The following is a 13345-nucleotide window of genomic DNA, read 5'->3' on the forward strand; positions in this document are numbered from 1 at the left end:
TTGCTGTCAACTGCATTGTGGTGACCTGACATGGGGGCTACATAGACCTTCAAGGTGGAGGGGGACAGCCTCTCCTCCAGCCTCTCCTGCAGACATGAGAGCACTGACCCGTGAACAAGCGCCACTTCGGGGCGTAAAGCTGCCTGGTAGAGGGAGCTCTGGCTTGGTTGACCATGTCTACGACAGCAGGTGGTAGGCCACTTTGATCTTCTGCAGCCTGTCCAAGGGCCAGACATGGAGGTTTCAGAGGTCTGGGCGCGGATGCCAGAGGGTGCCCTGTCCCTGAGAAATAAGGTCCCTTCTCAGGGGAATCTGACAGGGAGGTGCTGTCGCAAGGAGCGTAAGATCCGAGAACCAAGTCCGAGTGGACTAATAGGGGGCCACGAGGGTGACTTGTTCCTCGTCCTCCCTGGCTTTGCCCAGCACCAGTGCAAGTAGGCTCACTGGGAGAAATGCGCATTTATGTACGCTACCGTCATGATGCTGTCTGAACGGATCAAGATGTGCTTGCCCTGGATCAGCGGGAGAGACCTCCGCAGGGCAAGAATAAACAGCCAACAACTCTAGGCAGTTGACGTGCCAATGTAGGCGCGGTCCTGTCCAGGAACCAGCGGCTGCGTGCCCGTTGCACATGGAGCCACAAACCAGTTTTGAGGTGTCTGTGGTGACCACGACGCATCTGCACACCTGCTGTAGGTGGACTCCTGTCTGCAGAAAACAGAGGTCTGTCTATGAGTTGAATGTCTGATGGCAGAAAGAGGTGATGAACACACGGTATGTGCCGCGGCGCCATGCCCGACTTAAGTCTGAAGCCAGTGCTGAAGCGGTCTCATTTGCATCAACCCAAGCAGCAAGGCTGCCTCTGAGGATGTCATATGCCCCAGGAGAATCTAGAACTGCCGCAGTGGAACCGCTGTGCCTTGTTTGAGCGAACTTAGTTCAGAACCGTCTGCGTGCGCTCGCTTTTGAGGTGCGCTGTCATTAAGACTAAGTATAACTCCATGCCGAGAAAAGAGATGCTCTGAACCGGGGAGCGCTTGCTCTTTTCCCAGTTGGCCTGAAGCCCTAGACGGCTGAGGTGCCTGAGCACCTGGTCCCTGTGGGCGAACAGAGACTCTCTCTCTTGAGAGTGAGCTAGAATCAGCCAGTCGTTGAGGAAATCAAGTACATGGATGCCTACTTCCCTTAGCAGGGCAAGGGTGGCCTCTGCAACCTTTGTGAAGATGCGAGGGGACAGGAATTAGCCGAAGGGGAGGACCTGATACTAGTACATCGGGCCATCGGTAGGAAGGGTCTGTGCCGAGGCAACGGTGAGACGTGAAAGTACGCATACTACAGGTCTACCGCTGCAAACCAATCAAGATGCTAGAAACACGTTAGAATAAGTTTCCGTGTGAGCACCTTTGAACGGGAGTCTGTGAGAGGCCCAGTTCAGGACTCACAGGTCCAAGATTGGCCACAACGCACCGCCTATCTTGGGTATGATGAAGTGAGGGCCGTAGAACCCTGGCTTCATCTCGGCTGGAGGGACAGCTCTATTGAATGCCTGTGGTGCGAGTGTCTGGTGAACTAAATCTGTAGCCAAATCGGAAGGTCCCAGCCAGATAGCGCAACGGGTTGGAAGCGTAAGTGAAGCATCCGAGCTCAAAGCGGGGGGGGGGTACCCAGCTCTGCGTACCCAGCTGGGGGCAGGAAAGTGACTGAGGAGGAGGTCCTATGGAGGCGTCCTCTAGACTCGTCAGAACCGGCCACCGGGAGTCTACAGTCGAAGGCGTGGGGCGGAGTGTGTGGAGACCGGTTAGGTGACCGAAGGAGAGAGGAAATCGCTCTCTTTTTCCTGGCAATGTGGGTACCGTGGCCCGGACGGGTGCGGCAAGAGATGTCTGCTATGATTGCCGGGCCAGCATAGCAGACACCTGTGCATCAGGCTCAGACACGAAGGTGGCAGCCCAGTCGAGTCATCAGCATCAGACACCACTGTGGTGCTCACAAATGCAGCGGCATAATCACCATCCAGCTTGCGGGGTCCAAGGAGACATCAGACTGGCCGTGTGACAAGCCGGTATTGCGTCAAATCCAGACGGAAGTAAAAGAGAGTGCTGGGGGGGTTTGTGGGGATTTACCCGGCAAACCGAGCCCGCTGCACTCCCCAAATCGCCTTCAATGCCAGCCGCGCCAGCCCCAATCCCGTAGGAAGGAGGCGGGGGCGGCTGAAGTGGCTTTCTCTCGGAGCCGAGACTGCAACGTTACCATGGATATGTTCTCGCAATGAGTACACAAACCATTCATAAAATGCAGCCTGCGTGTGATCGCAGCCCAAACACATGAGGCAGCTGTTATGACCGTCAGAATCGGAGAGATATCTGCCGCATCCAGGAACTGCACAAAGGCAGAAAGACATCTTTAAAAAGAAGCGTCTTTAAAAGACGTTCACCGCCAATGTGTATTTTCTTTTAGAGGAAACATACTCTTTTACAGGTCTATTTGCTCTTTAAAGAAACACTGTCAAAGTGTTCAGGGGTGTGGACTGTACTGGCATGCAGAGAAGTGAGAAAGCAGCTGGTAATCACCATAGGATCCAACAGCAATGCTCTTAGAGGCGAGTGGAACAGTAGTGGAACACCAGCTTGCTGAACACACAACCGCTTGGCTACAAAGAAAAAATCTGAATGGACAGATGCACGATCCCTCCTTTTATACCCGTATGTCTGGGGGAGGGACATGCAAATTCTGTCTGCCAATTTCTCATTGGACTTTTCTCAAGTTCAGAGGTAAACGAGGCATTCAAGAAAGACCCTTAGTGTCTCTTCTTTCAACACAATGTCGAGTGAGCGACAAACAGGGAACCCCAGCTAGTTACTGTATGTGCTCACAATGGTAGTCCATACATACTTATAGATACATAAGCAAACATACAATTTATTGTCCATGTTTTTTACAAACATAAGTTTTAAAACTATTTTCTATGGTTATCAATAGCATAGAGCTTATTATTTAAACCAGAATATTGGTTTCTCTGAAGGTTACTCCTAATTTATTTACATTTATTAATTTGGCAGATGCTTTAATACAAAGTGACTTACAAAAGAGGAATAATACATCATAATCGAATCGATTCATCTTAAGGACAGAGGCATGAAAATACTGCATTACAAAGATTCACTAGCATCAGAATAGTAGTATCCAATACAGATTAGAGTATAACAAGGATATATATAATAATTTTTTTTAATGAGTGAATGGTTAAGTGCTCATGGAAAATATGTGTTTTTAGCCATTTCTTTTAAGACAGAGAGTGATTCTGCTTCACGAATGGAGTTGGGAAGGTCATTACACCAATATGGTAATAAATTAAATCAAATCGAAAGCGAACAAATTGGAGTTATAAATGTTGCATTTTCATTTCCAAAAACCAACAAACATATAAGAAATCAAAATTGGTGCAAATTACACAGTAAATTAGTTTGTGGATTAAGAATTATTCAATTAATGGGTGATTCTCACAAAACCTCAAGAAAATGTCCTGGTAATATTTAACCCCAAATACAAATTTTTATATTTTTGTAATGATATAGGAAATAATTTTTTGAATAAAGAAAATAAGCCAACTTTTAGGACCATTAAGACTTTTTGCATTGTGAAAAATATAAGCACATTTTACCACACAATTCTTTTTACCGTAACAAATCTGGACAATGTACTTTTACTATTCCCATAGTTTTTGATGATTCTCTTTACCATTACAGTCATTTTTGTACTGTATTACCGTAAGAAACAATGGTGTTGTACAATGATTAAAAATAAATAAATGAAATCAGTGAAAAGATAAAAGCAGTACCAAGTATTGTAAAAGAATTGTAAATATTTTACAATTTAAATAATATATATTTTCATGTTGCAGTAATGAGAATTTGGGGTACAATTAGAATAATTGTCATGAAAATAATGTCAGAATGTAAAAACTCTTAATGGCCCAAAACTTTCTATATGCACAACTTAATTTCTTATTTGTTTCTTTTGATTTTGGAGTAAAATAGGACTAGGACATTTTCTTGATTGGTTTTGTGAGAAACACCCTATTGCATCATCAAGACTTGAGCTGAAAATGTCTGCTGTTTCTATGCTATTTCTATCTATAAATTAAAAGCAATCAGCTCATTTTTGTTGTCATAGAGGGCTGAGGTGTGATTATGTGAATGCTCTCAAATATCTTGGCCACCACTTTCGCAAGGCTGTTCATTTTCTCATCATAGGTTGTGCTGCATGAAAGAAAAGTGCAAATCTTCACACTTCAGAAATTCTGCCTCCTTCACATTTGTCATTTGGCAAAGCTGCTACCATGATCTAAACCTTTTCAGTTCCTGCTGTTCACAAAGCAAAGTTGAGAGTTCACATGAAGGCCACAGTGTTGACATGTTGTTTTCCCTTTACTATGAAGCTCTGAAGAAGTATGCAGCCATCTTAAAGCAATTGTTCTGTACATATCTGAATCTCCAGCGGAGAAAAATAAGGGCTTGTGGGTAGCTGTCACCATGACGCTTGACTGATATTGGAAATCCATCAGTGTGTGCGCGCGAATCCCTGCTTTGAGAAAATGAGAGACAGGACACTCACCTTGCTTTTCCGATGACTCAGTCTGTCTATTTTAAGATCTTTAAGAACATGGCTGTCTTAGACAGAACATCTAATTCCGCAAGCCTTTGTGCATTTGCTGTGATCTGGTATTGTTGGATTTGTATACAATCTTTGACCTGATGTGGCAATTGAAAAAGATATTCAATGCCTTTAAGTGTCTCTTCAACCATGAATGATGAAACTCAAGGTAAATATAATGTTAACTGGAGGGATTGATGTGAATTGTCAAGTGTTAACAAGGGACTCCTTTTAATGGATACATTATTGACTGTTTGAAGTTTACATGATCTCACAGTGAGATCTAGAGGAGAAATGTTGTTTATGTACAGTGATATATGTTTGTTGCCAAATCTTTGTGAGAAGCTTACAAAGTGTTTATTGTCGCAGAATTTAACTCTGAAACAGAAATGTTGGAACTGTCTGTGAATTTCTGTGTATTATCCCCCCCGAAGGATTATACTGAGTGTTTTGCCAAGATTGTTAATGTAAAACTAAACAATGAGAGAATTTAAGAAAGTTTAAATTAAAAGACAAAGAAATCAAGGTACCCTGACAGTTTTGACTTCTTTAGTATATTTTACCAGCAGAGGAAATAATGAAGAAACAAGAAAAGAGTAATACATGACAGAATTCTCATTTTTGGGTGAACTATCCCTTTAAAACCACTTCTATAGATGTGTTTATGGCACAGATGCTCGAAACAGAAGCCTATCTGTATGTTATACCATACAATTTCAAGATACAACTTAAACTGATTAGATTGTGGAAACACTTTTAAAAATATATATATATATATAATTATAAAAAGAGTGAACAGGAATAAAGCCAACCAATATGCTAATAGTACATTAGATACAATACAATTCAAATGACATGTGATTTATACAAGAGGCCATTAAAATGCAGCATTCAGAACAAAACTATATATTATATACCATACTGCACAGATGCAAGGCCATACAGTTCAATAACTCTGAAGAGAGTGTCATACAGTAGAAAATGAAGGAGAATGAAATATGATTGATGTATAGCACCCTAAGACATGTTATTATCAGGTAGATTTGACAGTGTTATGAAATAAATAATTTGTGGGAAGAGACAAAAAAAAATTATACAGTAGATAAAATCCACTTTTGCCATTACATTTTTGTTCCTATACATATACAGTATACTGTATCCATACCAAATAGCAATGACACTTCCATCAGTGTATACGGATAAAAGCTGTTAATTGATGTGCAATAAAGTGCCTGCCAAAAGTTGTAGCTACCATGTATCCCAAGAAGGCAGCAACTTGCCAAGTGGGTGCCCTGAACTCCACCAGCCATCTCATTTAACTCATTTGACACAGTCATTATTTTGCAATCCCATTTTGTGCCAGTATGTAATTTACCAGATTACAAAGTTCTAGATGTTCACACAAAAATGAAAATTCGATCAATATTTGCTCACCCTCATTTTGTTTCAAACCTGTATTACTTTTATTTCCTTAATGGAACACAAAAGGAGATGTTAGACAGTTTGTTAGCCTCAGTTGCCATTCATTTGCACTGCAAAAAATAAAGTAAGAGTATAGAAAGTCATACTGATTTGAAACCAAACGAGGGTGTGTAAATAATGTCATGATTTTAATTTTGGTGTGAACTTTCCCTTTCATATCAAATATATTTTCAACTTCCTAAAAGAAAAAAAAATGTAAGGCTTACTGGAGTTGCACATAATGGTGGCTGTCTGGTATGTGAGATGTGTTCAGATCTAATACGTTTTTCTTTGCTGTTTCCTGCGTTTGAAGACAGCATAACTTAGCATTACTAGGTTGAAGACAGCATTACTGTGTCACACTTGTCTTGGGGCTCAAAAGCAATATGCAAAGCCAGACAGATGGTGCCAAGCTGAGTTCCGTTGTGCATTATGAAAGCGGAAGCAGACACTGAAGCAGAGTGAGCTTTGTTTCTTAACCAAACTAATGTGACAGGGTGAGGCAATAGATCAAAATGTCTGTGAAAACAGATGTGCATAGATTTGACATATAAAAATGCACACTCAGGGCATTTTTTTCAACCTCTTGGGAATTCCGCATGTAACATACAGTCTTCAGAGAGCAATAATACAGCTCCAATTCTCCTTGTTTGCTGGCAGCTTTGTGTTTTCCCAGTCACTTAGTGTCAGTTTTATGTGTTAAATTAGTTTTATAGAGATAGGGCAACAGAACCAGTGTTTATGATATTTGTAGAACTTCCTGCTATGTCATGTTAACAGGATGTGGGCAAAGGTGAGAAGTTGTTTTTTTATTTTATTTTGTTTGACTGAACCTTTGTAAAGTCATGTTGTAGAATGTGCCATCTTGATCAACTGACAAAGTGCTTTCTCTACCCCGATATGTTTATATACAGAATTACAAAATTGTGAATACGTTTATGACCTGTGAGTATTTTTTTATGTAATGTCATTAGCCCTATTTAGACAGGGTTAGTTTGGGTTAATTTATTTTTCACAGATGTACTCCAACATTTTAATCCTACAAAATCGAATTTTCTTACATAATATTGGAAAATGGAGCAAATTACCTGGCTAACTTACTATATCCTCTGAGAAATCAAAACTTTACTGAATAAGAATTCATCTACTTGCTGTATTGTACAATTTCCCAGAATTATTCTCATTTATTCGGGCCTTTATCTAAAATGGTAACTAATCCTATATTTCTCTTTGCACAGCCTGGTGCACCTCCATTGTGGATTTAGACAGCCCCCTGAGATTTCTGAGTAAAATAGTAGCTGTCAACATAATGATCCTCACCTTAATTAATTCCTTGGCTTAATTATAGGCCTATACAAGGGCACCTCTTGATACACGTGACCAAGAATAAAAGTGTACCCTTATTGTTTAGGGGTCAAGGGGCCCCCCCTTGAAAAAATCTTTGAAAAAACAACACCAAAACATTAAATTATGGTGATTTTGAGAGAAACATTATTTGTTTTATTTTTGAGTATGTGTAGCATTCATGCAGCCAATACCGCCACTCCCTATAAGCATATTACGCAGTCTGTGTAGGTCACCAACTCCCTAGGGGGGCACCAGAAACTCCACGGCTGCCATTACTCGCATGTTATACATTATTCAAGGACCCAGTAGCAGTCGCAGAACACAGTCGCAATTTCTCACCATGCTCCGCACCTTCGTACCATGAATCAGAATTAATTCAGATAGTTCTGCAAACCCCTTTGGCCAATTCACCAAAAAAGGATGACTCGAAAATTATCGTTTACTCGCAAATCGGGAATCGCTAGTTCTGATTTTAAACAGCCGACAGAAATACAGGACACACATCCGGATTTCTGCAATATTCATTGGGAAAATATTTCTCAGGTCAGCTGGAGCGCTAATGATACACAAAGTGCGTAGAGCTGTATGTCAGTATACATATAACATATTTATGATACATGCGTCCAGAACACACTACCTTTTGTGACGTCCACATCCAGACAACAAACGTAACAACTACAGAGATCCTGTACATGACATCATCATAGATGTCCTGTGTTATGAATGTAGCTGGTGGGTTGTAAATAATCAACACGGATACAAAAATATATTTTGGGGTTTTATTCTGATGGCTGCTTTAAAAAAAAAAAAAAAAAAAGAATAAAGAAAATTCAAAAATGTAATATGGTACAACAAAATACATAATAACATGACATGTAAAAATAAATAAATATGTAAATGAAATACGGTAGAGGCTAATGTTAAATGAAAATAAAAACATTAGTCTACCTATATGCTTCAGAATACATCACCTTAATACATGCTTATGTCATTCACAGCATTTTATGCATTTAAGTGCTTGCTTAAATCGCTCAAAGCATTTTATACATTTAGCACATGCTTAAATCGCTCATAGTATTTTATACATTTAGCACATGCTTAAATCGCTCATAGTATTTTATACATTTAGCACATGCTTAAATCGCTCATAGTATTTTATACATTTAGCACATGCTTAAATCGCTCATAGTATTTTATACATTTAGCACATGCTTAAATTTCTCAAAGCATTTTATACATTTAGCACATGCTTAAATCGCTCATAGTATTTTATACATTTAGCACATGCTTAAATTGCTCAAAGCATTTTATACATTTAGCACATGCTTAAATCGCTCATAGTATTTTTCTTATTTTTTTAACCAGACTTTAAGGACATGTGTAAGAGTTTTAACAATAAAATTCTCATTATACATGTTCACTTAATTGAAAACCACTCTGGGCTATAAATCATTAAATAAGTTATGGTTAATTCTAAATGTACATACCCAGTCCTCACATGTGCAAAAACGTGATCAATCTCCACACATGCAATCCATATGCATCCTTCAAAAATGATCCATAACAAACACTCTTCTGAACACATTTACTGCAATTTATCAGCATTTTGTGTAAAAGTTGACATTTACCCATGAATTCTCAAACGATGAATAAAACCAGGAGCTTTCTTGCACAACATATGTTCTCATGTCTCTAACAGCAGAGAGTACCAGAAAACAAGTATCTCATAGGTTATTAAAGGGGCCTTGTCCAATTTATGACTAGAGTTAATTACATGAAATGTCTCCACTTGGCTACATTAATTATTATGCATGCAGCTTTTATGACATTATATTAACTAAAAGACTACATTGTCTGTTTGTACTTTCATTTGTCACAACTCAGAAGCATTTAAAATGAATTAGCAAAGACAAAAAGCATCCAAAGCAATCAAAATGCATCTGGTTGTTCAGGCCTCGACCAAATGGAACTCCAAATGGTCAAGATACGGAAGTTTGGGAGCCTCGCAATCCAGATGTGAGCAAGAATCATGGATGAGAGCAACATAGACAGAGCAACCACACAACACTAATTAGCATACGTAGCAAAGACAGCATTCAATTGAAACTCACTCAAACTTTCATCAGCAACATTTTTCATTCCAGTATTAGCATCATCATGGATATGAACATTATGTTTGCACATAGTGCAGTAATCATAGGCTAGATCGGATTATATGTGTTTCTTGGAGGCACAGTTATGTGGCCAAGTGTAAATGGAATGGGCATAACCAATCAGAAAGCACCCCAAAAGATCAAAAGCATCTAGCTATCTGATCAGTAAAAACTCATGAAGAGACCGAAAATAAATACCCCCAAGTGTCTTGGTGAATATGATGGGTTGCTCAAAGGTAAACTGTCATAATATACAGAGTTGGAAGAGTTACTTTTGAAATGTATTCCACTACAGATTACAGAATACATGCTGTAAAATGTCATTTGTAATGTATTCCATTAGATTACTCTAGGTCAGTAAAGTATTCTAAATATTTTAGATTACTTCATCAGCACTGGTATATTATTTCACTTGTTTTGACTATAAAAACTCGGCCAGTACAGTAAGACAAAATACACATGTTAAAAATACATTATCTGAAAAACCTAAATATCTTATGCAGTATATCAATATATATGATCATGTTTTAGATATTTTTACAGGAAAGAAAATACAAATATTATTATCAAGAATATGATTTTTGCCCTAATATCAAAGGTCTTACTAGAAAAAATGAAATTATGATCCAATGTGAATTTTCTTGCTAAAAAAATATGATCATGCCTGGTACCATGTGCATGTAAAATGGCTAGAAATAGCATTTTAGCTTAGCATAAAGATGACAATTTTCACAAGGTTTATTTCTATTTCTTCTGCTCCAAACTTACTTCAAACTTACATCTCTGTCTGCTTGTATGAATGTAACACATCATATGAAAGTGTTTCACTGCTGTTCAAATGCACTTTGGATCGCATCATTTGTATGTATAAATGTTTTCCATCTGAAAGGACTAAATATCAAATGAAACAAATGACAATAAAATTCAAACTAATCTCTTCAGTAATCCAAATACCTTTTGAATGTAACTGTATTATAATTACCAATTATTTAAATTGCAAATGTAATGGAATTTAAAAACATAATCCATTACATGTATTCCATTACTGCCCAACCCTGACAATATATACTGTGTACACTCACACTCACACACTAACGTCAAAGCTGTCTTTACCTGTTAACTAGATCACCACCATAAATCAATAAACTAGCATCTTAATTCTTCATAAAATGTCCAATAAGCAAGGCTCAGTGGATTCTGTTGGCTGAATGACCTCCTGGAAACAATTCAAAAATAAACATCACATTCGGCTAACAATTCATGAGTGTGGGGTTTTTAAAGTCTAATAACAAAGCAAGAAGGAATAGAGAGTGTGATGAGGAGGAGGTCGTGGCTGGGCCGTGAGGATGCACACCCGACGCTGAGTTGCCTAATCAGTGGGAGATGGAAGGAAGAGCCGAGACGCCAGAGAGAGAGAGAGAAAGACGCATGCAGCCGCTGTATGTGTGTGTGTGGTGTCTGTGTGTTTTATGTTATGTTTCAGTTTCTTTATACCATTAAAGTTTACACTGACTGCTCAGCAGGTTCCCGCATCCTCCTTTCCCTTAAGCGGAGACTTTACCCATTACAGAGAGCTTTCAGGAGCCTGGAAAAATCTCAGACTCTTAGAAATGTAGAACAGGGACTGTGACCCAAAAAGGCCTGTTATTCTTTGAGCTTGCAGGGAAATATTTTATTCAGAGGTTATGAGACAGATGCACTCCCCATACAGCAGTTCTGATGGGCACTTAGACAGGGGTAGAGGCTGATGTAGTCAGAGAGCAAAGCAATCAGAAAAACAATGCATGTTTGCTGCTGAGCTGCATGTCCATAACTATATCTGCAGAGGAAAAGCCTTAACATATTTAAGCTGCTGTGTTATTAGAGATGGTGCTTGCTAGGGCAAGAATCACTATTATTATGATGGCTCATACTTGGGGTTATGTGTTGGTTCAAATCTCTAACCCTAAGTATTACATTTCGGCACTTCACTCATCTAGCACCATTTGTGACATGAACGATGCCTCAAATTGTGTATCATGTGGAAGAGAGGTGTTTTTTGTTTTACCAGACAGATAATAGAACAAGAAACAATTAACTAGACTTACACTGAAGGAGAGACCAGAGCCATATCATATTGTATATACATAGGAGTCAGCTCTTTGAACTGTGTTCAGAAAGAAACCACCTATCAACCACCCAGAATGCCCTTGCAACCGCATAGCAAAGCACAACATCCTAGCATTGTGGTGGCGAATTTTGCAAAGGCAAGCACCATTCCCTTTTTCTTCAGAAAATGTACAAATCTACTTTTGTATATCATACTTGATTCTTTTGGATTAATGTACATATTATTATTCCATTCTAGACACACTGCCAGTGTAACAACACACAAGATATACCAATTATTCATAACTCACAATGTTAAATCACAACCATCATAAAATAGGAATCATACAAATGGGACACCTGCATTATATCCCAGATGCTAAAATAAAGTAAAAGAGCTTAAAGAGCTGTTGCCTGAAAAACAACTGAATCTCCTAAATCGTGTTTTCACAGGATGCAGATCTTTCATAAGCATTTAGGCCTTGCATGCATGCACTTTAATATATAGAGCAATGGACAATGCTCAGATTCCTGTGACCTACTAAAGAAGTGTCACCTTTAAAAGATTTTGAGTGTGTGATGACTGCTTATATAAAGAGAAATGGAGAGAAGCGCGCGCGCGCACGCACGCACGCACGCACGCACGCACACACACACACACTGCCTGAATTCAGTGTATAAAGATGGAGAGAGGAAAGTGAAAAGTGCAGAAGTGGGAAAATTCACTTATACTTATACAGTGGTCAGTTTTATTTCCCCCTACAGTTGTTGAAAAAGGAATGTTTCTGAAGAGAGTGATTCTATAACAGCAATAATAACAACAACAAAAATAATTATATTAATGCATATAAATAATGGGATAAAAGCAGTATTTTCTGCCTAAAAATATTATTAAAAACCTTAAAATTATAAAGATAAAATATAAATGATGAAACCAAAAACATGATATCAAAAATGAAACAAAAGTGTGTTATTAAGCCCATATCTGATAGTAAACCAGGACCAAAAGGACCAAAACAGACCAAAAATAATGATGACTGATCTTGTTTGAAGGGGCATATACAGGTTTTGTCTAATAAAATGCTTTCTGAAATAAGATTGTCCCCTCCCTCTTGATCATAAACACCAGCTGCCTGAGCGAGCATCAGTTCACTGGTTGCCAAGGTTCTGCTGTTTTTGCTGAGATGTGATATAAACTAAAGGTGATAGAGTGCAAGAGTGCCTGTCCACATTTTCTTGGTTTTGTAAGTCATTTTCCTATTGATTTTTTCTATAGGGATTTCATAAAATCCTTCATGAAAGAGTTCCAAGCCATAAACTAAACCGACCAACTCCGAGGTGAATCACATTACAGATTTTGATTTGAAGAAGGGCAATAAAAAATTGAAGTCAATAATTGTTTTTAATTGAATTCATTTCATTATATGCCCATAAATTAATTGCAAATAATTGCATGTATAAATACTTGCTAAGAAAGCCCCTCAAATAACAATAATTCAATATATAAGTATAATATCATTATAAATAGTTATATTTGAATAATTATATATAAAATACCTAGATTATAAAAATTATAATTCAGATAATTAAAATGCTTTACATTCTTGTGGCAGACGATTAAAGCTTTTATAAGACAGTACAAA

This window comes from Xyrauchen texanus, chromosome 4 (assembly GCF_025860055.1).
Source record: "Xyrauchen texanus isolate HMW12.3.18 chromosome 4, RBS_HiC_50CHRs, whole genome shotgun sequence".
Lineage (NCBI taxonomy): Eukaryota > Metazoa > Chordata > Actinopteri > Cypriniformes > Catostomidae > Xyrauchen > Xyrauchen texanus.